Source organism: Periplaneta americana, chromosome 1 (genome assembly GCF_040183065.1).
Source record: "Periplaneta americana isolate PAMFEO1 chromosome 1, P.americana_PAMFEO1_priV1, whole genome shotgun sequence".
Taxonomy (NCBI): Eukaryota; Metazoa; Arthropoda; class Insecta; order Blattodea; family Blattidae; genus Periplaneta; species Periplaneta americana.
The window spans coordinates 11213010-11230216 of NC_091117.1; the positions used below are offsets into that span (position 1 = coordinate 11213010).

Consider the following 17207-nt stretch of genomic DNA (forward strand, 5'->3'; position numbering starts at 1 on the left):
GTTACAGGAAAATAGAACATAAAAGAAACGAAGAAATAAGAGAAGAACTTGAGATATATGAATTAAACAACAAAATAGAAGAATATAGAAACACATGGATGTCTCACATTTCAAGGATGCAGGAGGACAGGATACCATATAAGTTTTGGAAATATAAACCTCGGGGAAGAAGAAATATTGGAAGACCAGCCAAAAGATGGGTGGACCAATTTCAGTAGCTGCTGCAGGAATCAATTTCCTAATGCATGAAGGATGATGATGATGATGACGAATGAATTAATCAATCAATCAATCAATGAGTCGTTGGATGATTGATTGATTGATTGATTGTGGTGAGAGCAGAATTATCAATTAAATAATAGGCCTACACGATGATAATCGCGTCCTTGCAATAAACATCTGCGCATCTCGTGACAGGGAATCAAAACTCCTGCTTAATTTGACGTTAAAAACTGGTCATTAAGTGAATTTCCAGCCGAATAAATAAACAATTTTCAACATTGCTATAGAGGTTAGTAATCCCCCAAAGATACTCTACATTTGAGGTATAACAAATTGTGGCTAGCATCATTCGTTTTGAAAGGAACTCAGAACTCTAATGTAAAGACGATTATAAAATGGGTGTTATAAGGGGAGGCAGAAGTGAATATTTCAAAATCTACAAAATTTATCCGATTTGTTTGAAATTGATCATGGATACTAGGTATGTTATTAGTAATGGACATACCAAGTTTCAACTTTCTAAGTACAATAGTTCTGTAAATATTAATAATTTTATAAAACTTTATATCGTTTGATATAAAATGCTCCATGCACCGTATTGTAAGAAATTTTCAATATTTCTTTTTATTTATATGTTCAGAGAAGGTATATAAATAATGATAAGTATTAGTTTATTATGGGAATAATATAGTAATACAGTTATCTTGGTTTTAATTTCATACTTTTAAAGGGCACAAAATCAAAAACTATCATCGGAATATCAAAATAAAAATAATAATAAAAATGGAAAAAACCAAATTTTCATTTTTTCTTCAGTTTTGTTCGAAAATTTCACCTCTGCTTCCCCTTAAATGTATTAAATATATTATGCGACCAAAAATTGCCATGTAAAATAATTATTACTCGGAAATTTAAGGACCAAGGAGCAAGTGACAGAGAAATTTTCCATCATTAGGTATAGGCCTACTTGGATTCATTCCTTAAAAGGACTGTCACTGAACACACTCCACCATGTATAGACCTTTATAAAACGCGCGGCATACAGTAATATTACCAGTGATGTGTACATAAATCAAATCAAATTTTATTACCTGGGCTAGAAAGAGTCGGTGAAGAGAGAATAATGTTGAAACTGATCAGGAAGAGGGAAAGGAATTGGCTGGGTCACTGACTGAGAAGAAACTGTCTACTCAAGGATGCACTGGAAGGAATGGTGAACGGGAGAAGAAGATATCAGGTAATGGACGATAAGTTATATGGATTGTATACAGAGACTAAGAGGAAGGCGGAAAATAAAAATTGGGGAATGCTGGGTTTGCAATGAAAGACTTACCCTTGGGCTGAAAACTGTGAATTAATTAATTAATTAATCATTTCGTAATTGACAGAGGAAAAAAAAACAGTCCTTCTTGTTTCAGGACTCATCATGTGCTCATACCGTGTGTATGTTGTCACAAGAACAGCTGGGAAGGGTTAAATTGACTTAGCATATCGGGAATTAAATCAATTACATTCTGTTCTCGACATGATTTTCTACTTTTATCTTCGTAATTATCCCTGTTTTGTAATAATTCTATTGGTTTTGTGATTTCATTGAATCTTTGTAATGTTCCATTTAGTACAAAAGAGTTACTTATACGAACTGTCCCCAACTGGAGATTGCTCAAACAGGTGTGCTCTACGTAAATAATATGTATTTATATATATTATTTTAATGTACCGAAGTACATATGATATTCCCATGCAGATATTCTGCGTCATCATACGATGAAAGAGTAATGGAACGGAGAAAAATTCTCTCCGGCGCCGGGATTTGAACCCGGGTTCTCAGCTCTACGTGCCGATGCTTTATCCACTAAGCCACACCGGATAACTCCGACGCCGGTCAGAATCGTCTCAGATTAAGCTCCAACTCTTGGGTTCCCTCTAGTGGCCGCCCTCTGCACTACGTCATAGATGTCTATGAACGCAGGGCCGAAGTCCACACATGTGCTGAGGTGCACTCGATATGAGTGACTAGTTGGCCGGGATCCGACGGAATAATCGCCGTCTTAAATCACGAAGTGATTTACGCATATCATATATATTATTTTAATGTACCGAAGTACATATGATATGAGACGATTCTGACCGGCGTCGGAGTTGTATCCGGTGTGGCTTAGTGGATAAAGCATCAGCACGTAGAGCTGAGAACCCGGGTTCAAATCCCGGCGCCGGAGAGAATTTTTCTCCGTTCCATTACTCTTTCATCATAATATGTATTTAGTTTATATTTCGTAGGAATAATCACTAATACTAAATACCAGAGATCTTAAATGTCTTAATAAATTAATAACGCTTGATAATCTACAAGAAACAGCATCTATATGGTGTTGCCATTTCAGTTCAGAACAGGGTTGCCAACCCTCCTGTATTTCCTGGATCTCCAATATGTGCCCCTAATTTTTAACAGCCTCTCGTCTTCCGTATTATTCTTCTCTTCGAGCATTTTTCTCCCTTATTTTTACATAATGTAAAAAAGTTTATTCTAAACATTTGATTTTGCGTGAATGATGGGTGATTGATTATATGATGAATTTTGTTGTTCAAAAAATGCACTAAAATGTGCAGTTTTTGTAGAAAGTAATGCTTGCCAGAAATGGGTTTTAGTGCTCACCCGTCTAAAATCAAACCGTGTTAACGTTATAAATTTGAAAAAAAAAAAAAAAAACAGGCTAGTTTTGTTTTAAGCACGCCAAGTGGTAATGCTAATACAAAGAGGGTGTTTCATCTCATGAACAATAATTGGACATACAGTATGTTCGATACAGGAGCGTCCACACCTGTGAAATAACGGTTAGCGCGTCTGGCCGCGAAACCAGGTGGGTCGAATCCCGGTTGGGACAAGTTACCTGGTTGAGGTTTTTTCCGGGGTTTTCCCTCAACCCAATATGAGTAAATGCTGGGTAACTTTCGGTGCTGGACCCCGGACTCGTTTCACCGGCATTATCACCATCTCATTCAGACGCTAAATAACCTAGATGTTGATACAGCGTCGTAAAACAACCTACTAAAAAAAAAGACACAGGAGCACGACACATTTAATCAAATCAGAACTGAAAACTGCAGTCGACTTCAACTATTACGCGAAACAAAATCTGTCTCAAAAAACTTTTAATTTAAGAGGTTAGGTACAGCTTACAACAGTAAAATTTCTGGAATTATTCAACATTTTTTTCTTCCATTACTGTATCTTGTATAATACTGAAAATTGTATGTGTAAAACGCTGTTTTTCTGCTATATTAAAAAAATACTATTTTAATAAAATATTTATATATTTTACAAAATTCAAAATGGTGGCAGTTCACTGTGCAGTGATGAAGCGTTTCCCTCAAAACTCATAAAACTTTTAATCTTTTCATGTTCTCTCTCTTTTATTTTATTGCTGAAACTCATGTTTACAATATCATGCTCTTTCAACTACATTCCTTAATAATTTTTTTTCTTTTGTGTTAGAAGAAAATACTGATGTTTGACCATTTTTAAAAGCATTTTATTTTTGTCACAATCTATCAAAGGTACAGAAGTGATTTTGCAACATATTGTAGATAAGACATGCATAAATACACACAAAAATTTTAATACCGAATGTTGGATAGTTTTTTTAGTTATGTGGGAATCGCTTCATCACTGCACAGTGAACTGCCACCATTATGAATTTTGGAAAAAAAAAAATAATTTTTTTAATGAGCCGTTCAGAGCAAAAGTGGTGTAAGTCAAAATTGGGTAATGAGATTTAAAGTAAAAATTGTATAAAATACAGCGCAAAGTAGCAATTAATATGTAATATGTCCTTCGTGCTATCCACCGACTACTAATAGTTTAAATAAAATGAATATTAACTGCTACCTTGCACTGTATTTTACAGAATGTTTACTTTAACCCTCATTGCCCATTTCTGACTTACACCACTTTTGCTCTTAACGGCTCAAATAGTAAAAATATTTTTTTCATATAGCAGAAGAACAGTGTTCGTACATACTAATTTTAATTATTGTACAAGATACAGTAATGCAGAAAAAAATGTTCAATATTTCCAAAATTTTACTGCTGTAAGCTGTACCTAACTCCTTAAGCCTAGCTGTCGAAGTGTAGAATAAAGTTGTTTTTTAGTAAATGAACCGAATAATTTCTCTATTTTATATGTGAAATTTTGTCGATTCCTTAATCTCTCGTATTTTCTTCAAAAAAAAGTTGGCAACCCTAGTTCAGAATCAATACGAATGCCTGATAAATTTACATGTAGCTTCACCATATCCTCAACACCACTTTTTAGTTTAAACAGTTTTTCTCTGAGTCGTATTAGCATTAGCAATTTAAATCCCTCTCTTTCAGTTACGTACAAACCAGGTTTTACTGTGTTCTACAAATTCCCCCTCCTCTGTGAATGTCACTCGAGATAATGTACCATAAAATAGGACAGAAAATTCAGGCATCCGGAGTAGAAAGCTAATTATCAGGGAAAGGATTTATATGTAAATACATATTTACTTATAAAGCTAATATAATTTATATTTTGCATTATCTTTATGTTTCACAATGTGTAGGGTTGAAAAATCCTACTTTTATTTTCCATATTTTTCCATATTTTAGAGTTTAGTACATATTTTCGTTAATTTCCATATATTTTCCATATTTCATATAAAACAGTCCATATTATATTAGGTTTAACAATAAAACAAAACAAAATTCCATTAACTTTTAAAAATACATTTCAACAATAGAGATTTAAACACATGTTCAGTAATCCCTTTAACATCAGAGTTATTTGAAAATTAGCAGTCCTATCAACAATGGGAAAGTAAGTTACAAAACTGTATTAATTTAATTTAAAATTTTTAACAGACTTCAGTTGTGCAGCTCAACAGTTAAATGCCAGTCAGAGTACACATAGGTTCAGTTTTGTAAATCATACTATAAAGACGGTAAATATGCCAAAAGTACGTCATTCAGTCAATTTAAAATCAAAACTAACAAGTTACATTTCAGAATTTAAAGAAGATGGTTTATCAACTGACAATAAAATATTATTTTGTAATTTGTGTCAGTGTGCAGTATCATCTACACAAAAGTTCCTGGTGCAACAACACATTACAACTAGTAAACATCAGGCCAACAAACAACTAAATTCCAAGCAGAGACAATTGTTTTTAACACAACCAACAACATCGAATGTAAGATCTGAGTTTAACATCGACCTGTGCCGTTCTCTCATCTCTGCTGATATTCCTCTCTACAAACTAAAGAATAAGGTCTTCAGGGAATTCCTTGAAAAATATACTCAACATACAATCCCGGATGAGTCAACACTTAGGAAGACGTATGCTCCATCCATCTACGATGAGACAATACAGAAGATAAGAGATGAAATTAAAGATAGTTCAATTTGGGTTTCCATTGATGAGACTCCCGACAAAGAAGGTAGACTTGTTGGTAATGTAGTTATCGGTTTGTTAAGTGAACAATATTCTGAACGAATTCTTTTACATTGTGATGTTCTAGAAAAGTGCAATAACAAAACTATAGTTAAACTGTTCAACGAAGCTATGGGTATCCTGTGGCCAAAGGGTATTATGTACGATAATGTGTTATTCTTTATTAGCGATGCTGCCCCTTATATGGTCAAAGCTGGACAAGCATTATCTGTTGTATATCCTAAATTGACTCATTTTACTTGTGTGGCGCATGCATTTCATCGTGTGGCAGAAGTGGTCAGAGACAATTTCCCTAAAGTAGATTTGTTGATTTCATCAGTGAAAAAAGTATTTCTCAAAGCTCCCAGTAGAGTTAACGTGTTGAAAGAAATGTACCCTGAAATTCCATTGCCACCAAAGCCAATTTTAACTAGATGGGGTACATGGCTAGAAGCAGTTGAATATTATGCCGAACATATAGACTCTATTAACAATGTTCTCCTTGCATTGGACTCTGAAGATGCAGTCTCAATTGATACTGCGAAAACAGTTACCTGTGACATAAGTGTGAAGAATGACTTAGCTCACATTCAGCATACATTTTCATGCATCATAAAAACGCTCAAAAGTCTCCAAAATAGGCACCTTTCAGTTTTGAAATTATAAATAGTACTGTGGAACAACTGAATCGTGGTAGAGGTAAAGTTGCAGATGCAGTAAGAGCTAAGGTGGACACTGTACTTTCAAAAAACCCTGGATATGAAGAACTACAAAAGGTTGTTGCTGTGATGAGTGGTGAATCAACAGTGAAGATTAACTTGGACTTATCCCCAGCAGACATTGTGAAATTGAATTATGTACCAGTTACTTCTTGTGACGTCGAACGCTCTTTTAGTCAGTATAAATCTATCCTCAGAGACAATAGAAGAAGATTCACTTTTCAGCACTTGAAAGAAATGTTTGTAACCTATTGTTATGGTAACAGACAATAAAAATTGTGTTTTGTTGAAACTACATTGGAAGATAAGGTACGTCCATTATATTTTTTGTTTAGTTTGATTAAAATGTACCAATATTTAACGTACATAGTCATTTTTTTATAATTTTAAGTCCATATTTAATTCCATATTTTGGTAAAAATCCATATTTAATTCCATATTTTGGTAAAAATAACTACATATATATTTACATATTTCATATATTTTTAGTCCATATAAATCCGTTCCCTGCTAATTATGTACCTTATTAATCTTTGTGTTCAGCGTTTGTAATCGCTTAGAAACTGGCAATAAAATGATAAAAACGATATAGGCTACCATGGTAACAACACCGTACGCATGTTATCTGTATTCACTAACGTGAATTACAGGAGCGAACAGCCATTTCCTGACCAGTGTCAGCCACAACTTCCGTCTGGTATCACACAGACATCCTTCAATCAACACTCATCGCACTTCCGTCCCACACACTGATCAGCATGTGTCAGTCTATGTGCCCACGAGCTTGCTGCAACAGGAGCGTTGATTGCAGAAATATATTCCGAGAAAAATGAGACCTAACTTTTGAAACGTAAACAAATAAATATAGATCTACAGGATGATTCGGAATAGATGTGCAATATTAGAATAGGTCAGGGATTTTTAACTTACTGACTCTCCTTCGTATGTATTCCTAAAAATTTCGTTTCTCTTGTTATTAATTGCATTCCCGTAACGTTACATTAACATATCTTACATTATAGCTACATTAGTCTATACATATTTGATAGCCGTTACCTCGCTCCAACGGCACAATCCGAATGCACACACAGACTAGAAACTTCTCTTGAAACAACTATTCACAGCGGAAAATAATTAGAGAAATAAAGAAAGAAAGAAAGAAAGAAATAAAGAAAGAAAGAAAGAAAGGAAGAAAGAAAGAAAGAACGATAAAAGAAAAAACAAGAACGAAAAAAGAAAGAAAGAAAGAACGAAAAAAAGAAAAAACAAGAACGAAAAAAGAAAGAAGGAAAGGAAGGAATAAAGAAAGAAAGAAAGGAAGAAAGAAAGAAAACAGAAAGAAAGAAGGACAGAAAGTAAGTAAGAAAGAAAGAAAGGAAGAAAGAAAGAAAGAAAGAAAGAAAGAAAGAAAGAAAGAAAGAAAAGAAAGGAAGAGCATTATTTTCGTTCACACGCAGTTGATCGAGGTGGCAGCTAGTGTGAAAGCAGTGCACGAATTTAAACGATTCATCTAGTTCAAGGATAAGGTGAGATCGCGCTGTTCGTAACTGAAAGCTGAAATCGGCCAGAGTTTATGAAAATCATCAAAGAGATCAACTATGAATACTGCATAGCGTACTAGCACGCCCACAGACGGGCGTGACCAACCTCATGAATGTTTTCTTCCTTTTGAAAACCTACACACGAGATTCTGTGATGTCACTTTATGTGGTTTACGATGATGCAACTTAGTCCCTTTGATTTTAGACTAGAATTCGCATTATTTTATTATATCATCAACATTATTACAAATTTCTGGTCATAAATACAAAAGACATGGCTTTCGAATTCGTACAATGACGATGAAAGATAAGAACACAATGAAGGATAAGATGACAGAGGTGCTGTTGATGAAGAAAATTACGAAAAGAAATTGACGCTTAAAAACAATCATAATTAACATCATCGTCATGGTGACAAAAACAAAGAAGATAAGAAAAAAGATGAAAAATATAGTATTCGATAATGCACCAATGAGTGTAAGAATATATTAACCAATCAAAGCCAAGTATCAACTGCAATCTTTTCGAAATAATCTTGTCGTAATTGATGAGAATTTATTTGCGATCTTGTCGCGTTTGATGCTCAGATGTTTTCATTAATTATTTTCATTGTTTCCTTAACAATACAGTGCGCCATGATATTGCGTAATGGCCGTACTAGCAAATGTAATGAATAAATATCTTAATTTATAATATAATTTGTTTCTGTGTGTTATAAATTATTTAGTAATATATTCGCGAAATAATTTTAATCAAATATCACAAAAGTTCTCATGTTGTCCAAAATAAAATGTTATAACCTCAAATATTTGTTTAATTTTGCTGTTTCAGTAATCATAATTTCTATAGATAATGTAAAAATATATTTACCCACGAATATTTAATATTTCTGGAAGCCAAGCCCATGCCGACATTAAGGAAACAACTTAAATTATTCTTTAACTCTATAAATAAATATGTTATCGCGTTTTTTATTAATAATTTATCTATTATTATTCCCTAAATGGTCTCCCCTGATAAACTGACTTGTACACAATAAATATGAACAAAATCCGTCCAAACGTTTAGTAGAAATCGCTGTACACAGACAGACTAGTACTAAAATTATTATATTTCATGTACATCATTCCCTGATAAATTGACTCGTAGATACTGAATGTGAACAAAATCCGTCCAATAGTTTAGTAGAAATCGCTGTACACAGACAGACTAGTACTAAAATTATTATATTTCATGTACATCATTCCCTGATAAATTGACTCGTAGATACTGAATATGAACAAAATCCGTCCAATAGTTTAGTAGAAATCGCTGTACACAGACAGACTAGTACTAAAATTATTATATTTCATGTACATCATTCCCTGATAAATTGACTCGTAGATACTGAATGTGAACAAAATCCGTCCAATAGTTTAGTAGAAATCACTGTACACAGACAGACTAGTACTAAAATTATTATATTTCATGTACATCATTCCCTGATAAATTGACTCGTAGATACTGAATGTGAACAAAATCCGTCCAATAGTTTAGTAGAAATCACTGTACACAGACAGACTAGTACTAAAATTATTATATTTCATGTACATCGTTCCCTGATAAATTGACTCGTAGATACTGAATATGAACAAAATCCGTCCAATAGTTTAGTAGAAATCGCTGTACACAGACAGACTAGTTCTAAAATTATTATATTTCATGTACATCATTCCCTGATAAATTTATGTATAAAAGGCATTGTTATTGTTCTTCGTAAGCTAGCGTGGTGGTGGTGGTGGTGGTGGTGGTGGTGGTGGTGGTGGTGGTGGTGGTGGTGGTGGTGGTGGTGGTGGTGAAAGATGGATAAGAAGAGGATAACAACGAAGAAGGCGGTGATCTAAAACGGAATTATTCTGATGCGTATATCGATGCGCTGGTTCCGTCTGACGTGTCGTCAACTGTTTTATGTATCCAAGGCACCGCCGTGTATTTGCTGACCAATTTGTTTTCCATGATTTAACAGCTTCTGTGACGCAACTCCTCTACGTCCGTGAGAACACACAAATGTGTGAGAAATCCGGAGGCAAACAGAATCTCTTATCACTGCATCACGTTATGAACGTCTTGAGTTCGAGTCCTGATTCATGATTCTTAACACATAGAGGCCATTACCGTCACAATGCGATCCTTAAGAGACGGGAAAAAATAGAAAACAGTGAGAACAAGTTATTACCAGCGGTAAGTCTACAAGTGGTGTGAATGTGACGTGTAGTGCACAGTGCATAACTTAAGGACAGTTCAAAGAAAATGGACAGTGTAAATATGTTTTCATACTCGCGTTAAATCTCTTTTTGGAGTGCCTGGTAATGAACAGACAAAACTAAATACTATTTTCACAAAACCTTTGCCGTCAAAGTGATAAAATATATTCGGCCTACTACTACAGGAGTGGCTACAACGCTAATTTCCAATATCTTGGAGTTCAAATCCTGGAATTTTGGCGTAGAAATCACGATAGATGACTACAGTGTCTATGCAGATTTTCGTATAGTACTTCCACCCTCTTGACGTCACCAGAATAATCCTAATTATTACCATCATCATTAGCATCATTTATCATAAAAATTTGAGTTCTCTGCCCAAGGATAGGTTCCTCATTTCATATCCAGTATTGTCCAATCTTCCCCTTTTCCGTCTTCCTCTTACACAGCATACGATCCATAGCCTATATCTTAATGTCGTCTATCATCTGATATCTTCTTCTGCCCCGAACTCTTCTCCCGTTCACCATTCTTTCCAGTGCATCCTTCAGTAGGCAGTAGTGACCCAATCAATCCCTTTTCCTCTTCCTGATCAGTTTCAGCATCTTTCATTCTTCAACCACTCTTTCCAACACAGCTTCATTTCTTATTCTGTCTGTTCATTTCACACGCTCCAGTGTTTTCCACATCCACATTTCAAGTGCTTACAGTCGTTTCTCTTCACTTGGCATGTTTCTGCTCCATACAATGCTACACTGTACACAAAGCACTTCACTAGTTTCTTCCTTAATTCTTTTTCCAGAGGTCCGCAGAAGATGCTCCTTTTTATATTAAAATCTTCCTTTGCCATTGCTATCCTCCTTTTGACTTCCTGGCAGCAGCTCATGTTACTGCTTATAGTACACCCCAAGTATTTGAAGCTGACCACTTGCTCTACTGCCTGATTTTATATTCGCACGTTTATCTTCTTTATTTTTCTTCTTATGACCTGGTCTTCGTCTTATTTGCATTTATCTTCATCCCATACTGCTCACAGCTGTCATTTAGCTCCAGTAGCATATCCCTTAGTATCATTTCCTCTTCTGCTAACACCACCATATCATCAGCAAATCTTATGTACTTTATTCTTCTTCCTCCTACTATCACTCCTCCCATGTTCTGAAAACAGTTCTTCACTAAATCCTCCAAGTAAATGTTGAACAGTGTAGGTAATGAATAGGCACCGGATTTTTATGTAATTACATATTATATTCCTTTCAACCTAACCGTATATAAATAACAAATCTTTGTTAATCTTGTAATTACCATCATTATATTAAAATTTGATACTACATATTTCTACATATTTACCCCACATTACATATTATGGCTTGATATTACATAAATATACATATTTAGGAGTTTTATTCATTTTTACTTCTCTAATAAAAGGAAAAAAAAAACTTCTGCTGGGGAAGTTTACAATTTGAAATACACAGATTTAAAACGCCTTTTTACCTATCCAAGAAAAGATATATTTCTGGACGAAACATAACGTCCTTAGTTCCAGGAAGTAATAGAGGCACTCACCCCATACCGCCCACTGTAAATATGAGTGAACAAAAGGCAACCTTTCTCATACAACTACCTTGTATTGTAAAAATCACTCAGAAAGTAGCGTTGTCTTCATGCGGTTGAGTGGGACGAGGACGACATGATTTGTCTCGAACTATAATTGTTCTGCACACGTTTTAACAAGCCGTTCCCATGCAATTTGCAACCTTACCCACCCTCTTCCTAATCCTTCCATGGAAATCCGTGTCAATTCTGACACGCGCAGCAATAAAGTAGTCGACTTTCGAAAAGAAGCTGGAGTAAAGGAACAAACTGGAAAGATGTTGAAAGATTAAAATAAATAGCTTTTCAGATTATTGTTTGACCTCTTTACTTTAAATTTAGTAGACCTACAGTATATAATGGGATTTTCCGAGCAATTAGAAAGTATAGTTCTCGGCTGGAATAATGCTACTCTTCTGAATGAGACAGGAATGTCACTTTTCAAACAACAGTCTTTAAATGCCTATAGTTTGAGTTTTAGTAGGTACTTTGTTTCTTAAAGGGAGCAGCTAAAATGCACGTGTCCCACATCTCCTCTTATTTTCTCCTAATCCAGTAAAGGGAAACAGTGCTTGCATTACTGTTGTGTCATTAATTTCACTCAGTTCTCTAGTTTTAGTACTTACAGTATAAAGTGCAAGTGAGTTTATCTACTGCTTTTAACTAACTAAAAAGCCCCAGTATCTTCAATCCTAACGACAAAAATAAAATCATGGATTGCGATGGACGAAGGTTTCAACACAGATGGAAAAAAGCAATGTGTCAAGTGTGCAGTAAAAAAAGTCGGGTGCTCTATGAAATCACAACTGGAGAGTCTTACCTATCCTATACCTGCCAGATATTGATATTAAATATTTTCATGATTTTACATATTTTGGTACATATTCAGCTTATTTTTCTTTCATAAATACGGACATATTTCACACCTTGATATTACATAAAAATCCGGTCCCTAGTAATAAAGGACATCCTTGACATACTCTTCGCCCTAATGCACTTTGCTCTGATATTCATTCATTTATAGTGTGTTGTTCAAGATCAAATCTTTCACTGCAAACCCAGCAAGCATAATAGCCCTAATTCTGTAAATAAAATAGCGGTGCAGTGCTTATTCCGGTGAAAGAATTGATATGAAATAACTGGACAAGAGGGGAGTAACTTAATCAGTCTGATTAGACTGTGTTTCGTACTTTTCGCTCTCCTTTTTTGTCCATGTAAAGGTGACACTAGAGCCAGCATTGGAAACGCCGTAGATTCATCTATAGCAGTGGAAGACGTCTAAGCTACCCATGCTCAATAATCCACCACTGCGTTATCTCTCATTTGATTATCTAGTTCAGCGTTTCTCAAACTTGTTTTAAGTGGGGACCACTTTTTAAAGTCAGAACAGTTCCGCGGACCACCTTATTCTCGTTCCTTTCGAAAGCAAACTTATCATTTTCGTAGCATATTTTAATACTTATATTTTAAAATTGAATTAAGGTTCGGTACTTTGGTTCTCTGTTATGAATTCGAGTGGTCCCTGCCTGGATTACAGGCGGGAAAGGATGTCGAGAAACACCACGTATATAGTGCTTTAAATCCTTCTTTTGTTGCTGAGAGTAGAGTGGGAGGACGATAGACGGGTAGGGTAATAAATTTCATAAAATGTCAGAGCTGGGAGAAAAAGTGAAATTCGATAGACATGTGTCACTTCCAAACTCTGAGATTTTAAGCTATAGTGTGATACGCAATTCCTTTAAATTGTATTTTTTCTTCTGTCGTTTTTGAAGGACCACAAGGGCAGACCTCGAGGACCACAGGTGGTCTACGGACCATAGTTTGAGAAACGCTGATCTAGGGTAATTTCAAAGTCACTTCAAATTTTAAAGAGTTAGATATAAATATCGGTATTATAATGTTTCAGGTATTAAAAGAAACATTGGGCAAACAACAAAGTTTTTCATTTGTTACTTTTTGCATCTCCATAGTTACCATTGTGTTGATTAAAACATAAATGCTTTTGTTATTACTACTACGAGAATTTTGAAGTTTTAAAGCCACTGTCTAATTGGGATTTCCCGATCTCTGATCGGGTCAAAAAAAAAGCCCTTATAAAACTGACATTTAACCCTTGTGGTGAATTTCGGTGAAGTGCGGAGGGCCTAATTTGTTAAATCTAGTCTCCCCCTCTCCACTCTGGGGTACTCTGACATCTTTTAAGATGCGAAAGAGAGAGTGGTGTGCAGAAATCAACGGGAAGCTACCGCATTTATCTTTCCCAAGAAAAACTGCAAACATGAATAGGAAGAGAAAAAGAATTGGTTGGGTTACTGGTTAAGAAGAAACTGGGTACTGAAGATGCACTGGAAGGAATGGTGAACGGGAAAAAGTGGAACCTGCTTGAAATGATGCTGCAGATAAAATCTCAAAGCATTTTCAAAGTATTTTCAGCAGTGGCGAAATCGGTAAGCCTCTCATGGCTGTATTGTGATTTTCAAAGAAAGGCACCAGAATATCCACAACAGTGTCCTTGTTGAAATTGCTGGTCACTGTACATCTCTAAAGGCTTTTCCATATCTTTGATATATCTTTTGTTTTGCCGAAACACATTTTCATTTTCATTTTCATTATGGAACTTAATAAATTCTAAAAATCATAATCATCGACGTAATTCCTTATTATACATTCTTTAGGCCTACTTGAGACCTCGTATATTTAGACGTAGGCCTACTGATCTGAAAGTTCTGGTGGCATTACCTATGACAATTCAGAATATTAAATTGACTATTACACTTTTACTACGTCACACTACTTTTGACCAATAAAACGGTACGAAAGGACGTCTTTCAACCAATCATGGCTGCTTATCGCACAATTTTATCGCGTCCCTAGCATTTGTTTAATTTTATCGCGTCCCTAGCATTTGTTTATTTTTATCACTACCCTAGCATTTGTTTCTTTGTTTGCCAACATTTCAAACTGCACTGGTCTGGACGTCAAAAAACAGAAAATTACAAACCACTCCAGTCGATGCACAGCACTTTCAAATATGACTCGCATTGGGATTCAAGAACAAGAATTAATAAAGATCACTGGTCATATATGAAGAGCACCATTCGGAAATCCTGAATAAGTTGAGGGATACACCATGTACATCAACAAGTTCACTTCTTTTACGTACACGTCCAATATAACATCAACTGAACCACCAACCACTAAAACATTCAAATTTGAAAATTGTACTTTCAATAATTGTTTCTTTTAAAATTATTCATGTTTATTTTTTATTTCATCATCGTTATTTAAAACGTTTCTTGTTTATTTCATCATCCCTAATTAAAACTTTTCTAACACTTGTTTATATTATTTAGGTTATGTTATAGCTTCTGCTATATGATATTATGGATAGTTACGTATCAGAGATTGTTTAATACTAAGATTTATTGAAAATCATCTGTCAAGTGACGTTGATTACTGGGATCCGGATGATTGAAGTGGAATGCAAATGTTTTAATAAAAATGAAACTGAATCAACAAAGCCTTCTTGACTAGTAACCGTCCACAGAGTTCAATGAAGATTCCATAGTTAGCACAACTGATAACAAGAAAACATAATCACAACACACTACTGCCATCTAGAGTAATGTTGAGATGGTACAATAATACATTTGAGGACAGTTGTATTTTCGTAAGCCAATTAATATTTTATTGTATTGGAGTACTTTGTTACTTCTAATCTTTACATACTTTCTTCTAATCGTGTAATAGTCAATTAAATCCCACTCGAGTTTTGATTTTCTCTAGATAAATTAAAACCTCTAGCAATATTACTGTTGATGTTAGTCATTCATTTATGATTAATCAGTTCATATGCACTTGACTTTCATTTACGTATAAAAATGATAAGTTACGCTTTTTTTCTTTCAGATTGACTCCTGCATTTCGATGGACGCAACGCATTGGTATATTGTATACCTAGTAGGGTAAAATTTTGCCAGTGCTTGAGGAGTTAAGACACTACAAAACATTCCGCTCTACAACCGCCATATATGCCACTATTTAAAAAGTTAGTTGCCACCAGTAAGTAACTATTGCCATGCAGATGGAGGTCAAAACTTCAAGACAGAATTAACAAACCATACATATATTATGGTTTAAATTCCACGCTAATGTTACTATCTATATTGAATATGACAAAATAGTTGAAGATCTTTATTTATAAAGAGTGCGGCAAAACATCCTCCCTAATTTAAAATTTAAATAAAAAACATATGGATCAAAATAAGGAAACTGTATTAATATGAATGGTATCTAAATAGTGGGAAATTTAGGTTTACATGCGTGAATCATCAAAATTTCCGATAGTGGAGTGGACAGAACCCTCGTGAACTTCATGAAAAACCTCTACACAACGACCGTGTTACTGTATGGAGCGCGGTTACTTTTTTGAAGAGGATGGTGCTACTGTGACAGTAAACTCTCAGCGGTACACTTTTATGATCAACAATTTTTTGGCATCAAGATTCAATGCGCTGCAGATTGATCAGGTTTGGTTTCAGCAGGACGGAGCCACCTCTCACACAGCTCAGATTTCTCCCCAAGTCCTGAGACAGATGTTTCCCGGACGCTTAATTTCTTCACGTGGCGACGTCCCCTGGCCAGCACGATCACCAGACCTTGCACCCTGGGATTTTTTCTATGGGGAAACTTAGGGGAGAGTCGGGTAGTATCGGACAGTGAGTTTCTTTCATCTACCACACGATGATTAGTACCTGATTGACATGGTTACGTTTCTGTGATGTTGCATAGAGAAACGTAACCATGTCATTCGGGTACTACCATATGATGGTAGATGAAAGAAACGCACTGTCCGATACTAGCCGATGTCCGATAATACCCGACTCTCCCCTAAGGCTGAGGTGTTCAAACATCGGCCGAGGACTTTGCCAGACCTAAGAAATGCAATACAGAAAGAAATTGATCTTATTCCTCAATAAATTCTAGTTAGAGTGATGCAGAATTTCCGAAGTCGCATTCAACAATGCATTGATAATGAAGAACACCACCTGAGAGACACGTTATTCAAAAAAATGAAAAATTCCCCACTGTTAAGATACCATTCATATTAATAAAGCTTCCTATTCAATTCTTGTTGTTTTGCGCATGTCATTTGATATCGCTATGGCAACGCATGTAAACCTAATTCCCCACTGTTTGGATACAGTTCATATTAATACAGTTTCCTTATTTTGATCCATCTGTTTTTTATTTAAACTTTAAATTAGGGAGGATGTTTTGCCGCACCCTTTGTATATCATAATATCATTGTCCATTTATTTTTAATGCATTGTACAGGCGCTAATTTTATTTACATCTGAATGAAACAAAATAAAACGTAAGAACATCAACACTTTCTATTGTTATTGCAGTAAACAAAATAACATCACCGC

The 17207-nt window shown here is 35.1% G+C and overlaps 1 protein-coding gene across 1 annotated transcript in view; it reads right to left on the reverse strand.

The window, feature by feature from the left end:
- The window catches only part of CaBP1 (Protein disulfide-isomerase A6 homolog CaBP1), a 386104-nt gene that overhangs the window by 117799 nt on the left and 251098 nt on the right, over positions 1-17207 (reverse strand). The window lies entirely within an intron of this gene.